The 2,843-nt window shown below is 43.0% G+C and overlaps 1 pseudogene; it reads left to right on the top strand.

The window, feature by feature from the left end:
- The first annotated feature begins 132 nt into the window (after positions 1-132).
- On the top strand, positions 133-1,568 carry LOC144231490 (tax1-binding protein 1 pseudogene; annotated as a pseudogene).
- The last annotated feature ends 1,275 nt before the right edge of the window (positions 1,569-2,843 follow it).

The following is a 2,843-nucleotide window of genomic DNA, read 5'->3' as shown; positions in this document are numbered from 1 at the left end:
AAAGGTAAAGAACTTGGGAGGTGTAGCCAGGTGGTCCAGGGAGGCAGTGGTGGTGGAAGAGTTTCAGAGGCTGATGGTAGTATAGGCTCAAAAGGCCATCTAATGCTCCCTCTCTCCTGGACCCCCTTGAAGGATTCAGAGTGACATCTGTTCAAGAAGTCCCCTTGCAGACTTCCAGCTTTGCCCATGTCATTGTTCAAAATGTTTCCAAGACTTATGTTCCTAATGCCCACCTGGAATGTCATTACACCTTCACTCCATACGTCCATCCACATCCAAAGGATTGGGTTGGCATTTACAAGGTTGGATGGCATACTGCTTGTAATGATCGCAAATGCTCTTTGTGCCTGAACGTTATGTAGAAGATTAACAGTTCATTGTGTATTAGCATTTCAAGGATATTACCTTCCAAACGATGACGGAGAATTTTATCCCTCTGTTCCATTACCCTTGAGGGTGAATGAAATTCGTGGAGCAAGTACACCTTTCCAGTGGGGACTTTCTCCAATTGAAGAGTTACTTACTATGGAAGATGAAAGAAATTCTGACATGTTAGTGATGACAAAAATTGGCCTTTGCAAGCTGAAAACCGAGAAAACCATCTAAGAAAAAGAAGACCGGTTACAGTTCATTGCTGTTCTGGAAAAAGAATCAACCCAACTTGGAGAAAAAAGTGGAAGAATGCAAAGAGAACTTAATCATGAGAAAGCACGATGTGACCAACTGTGATCTAAGCAAGAGGGTCTTGTTGACTCTCACAAAGTTAAAGATGGAAAATGAAGAGTGTAAGAAGACATACAATGATGCTACATCCAAAGCTCTCCATCCTGAAGAAGATATTGTGTCAGTGACACAGAAAGCAATTGAAAAAGAAACTGAATGAGACAGTTTAGAGGAGAAACTCAGGAAGACATGATATGAAAGAGAACAACGGGATTGTCAGTTGAAGAACGAAAAGGATGAGAAGGAAGTTTATAGGGTAGCTTTGAAGAATGCTGAACTAGGAAATACCAAGACGTGTCAGAGACGGTAAAAAATTTAGATGGGAACAACGAAAGCCTGATTAGTTGGGGCGCCTGGCTGACTCAGTTAGGGGGCCGTGCACCTCTGGAGCTCTGGGTTGTGAGTTGGAGTCCCATGTTGGGTGTAGAGATTATATAAATAAAAGATATATATATATTAAAGAAAGCATGATTACTCACTTCTAGGAGGTTGGCCGGCTGAAGTTCTGTTTGGCTGAAAAAGGAACTCTGCAAAAGGCTTTCTTGTTTATAACCTCAAGTAAGGAAGATACGGACTTTTTTCTGTGTTTTTTGTTCCTTTGTTTGGTTTGAAAGGAGCAACTTTGTAAAGCAGAGCAGCAGGTTCAGGCACCTGGGCACGGAACAGGTTGTTGCTTTGATTCCAGCTTTGACATTGACAAGAAGTGTCCCCTCTGTGAGTTGATGTTTTCTCCCGAGCCTGATCAGAGCAGATTTGAAGAACATGTTGAAAGTCAGTGGACGCTGTGCACACCGTGCAGCGAGCAGTTCCCTCCTGATTATGACCAGCAGGGCTTTGAAAGGCAGGTGCAGGCCCATTTTGATCAGAAGTGCTTTAAATTTTCACTCGTTCCATTTTACTATGTTAGTAATCCACCAATGAAGAGAAATCACCTCAAACAGAGCACTCTGGAGACCACATGGTATCACTTCCTTGTACCCTCTACCATACCTCTCTGAACAAGAGCTACTTTTGAGTTTTGTGTTCGTAGGCTCAGGATCAATCATTGGCTTGTCCATAAACAGAAGTGTAACCTCTGCTAATCTCAGCAGATAAGATAGGATAGATAAGATAAGAAGTCTTTCTGTGTTTGCATGTTTCCTAAAAAATGTTGACTTCTTTATTTTGAGGGTGGGGTGGGCCAGAGAAAGAGGGAGAGAGAGAATCACAAAAGGGCTCTATGCAGGGCTAGGTCTCAAGAACTGTAAGAGCCTGACCTGAGCTGACATCAAGAGTTGGCTGCTTAACGGAGTGAGCCACGCAGGGTGCCCCTCTGTGATTGTATCTTTACGTAGTCGCCAGTGTGCAAAACTATATGAATAAAGGAAATGTAACAAAATGTTACCACAATCATCAAGACAAAATAGTATTGGCACAACAACAGACACATAGACCAATGGAATAGAATAGAGAACTCAGATTTGGACCCAAATGTGGACAGCCAACTAATCTTTGACAAAGCAAGAAAGAGTATCCAATAGAAAAAAGACAGCCACTTTAACAGATGGTGCTGGGAGAACTGGCCAGCAACATGCAGAAGAATGAAAGTAGATCATTTTCTCACACCATACACAAAAATAAACTCAAAATGGATAAAGGACCTGAATGTGAGACAGGAAGCCATCAAAACCCTAGAGGAGAAAGCAGGAAACAACCTCCTTGACCTCCATCGCAGCAATTTCTTACTTGACACATCCCCAAAGGCAAGGGAATCAAGAGCAAAAATGAACTCTTGGGACGTCATCAAGGTTAAAAGCTCCTGCACGGCAAAGNCAAAGAGGACGTCCAGATGGCCAAGAGACACACGAAAAGATGCTCAGCATCTTTCCTCATCAGAGAAATACAAATCCAAGCCACATTGAGATACCACCTCACACCGGTCAGAGTGGCTAAAATGAGCAAATTAGAGGACTCTAGATGCTGGTGAGAATGTGGCAAAACAGGCACCCTCCTATACTGTTGGTGGGAATGGAAACTGGTGCAGCCCCTTTGGAAAACAGTGTGGAGATTCCTCAAAAAATTCACAGTAGAACTCGCCTATGACCCAGCAAGAGCACTGCTAGGAATTTACTCAAGGGATA

The sequence above is a fragment of the Crocuta crocuta genome, unplaced genomic scaffold (assembly GCF_008692635.1).
Source record: "Crocuta crocuta isolate KB4526 unplaced genomic scaffold, BGI_CrCroc_1.0 scaffold3030, whole genome shotgun sequence".
NCBI lineage: Eukaryota > Metazoa > Chordata > Mammalia > Carnivora > Hyaenidae > Crocuta > Crocuta crocuta.
This window is presented reverse-complemented; position numbering and strand designations above follow the sequence as displayed.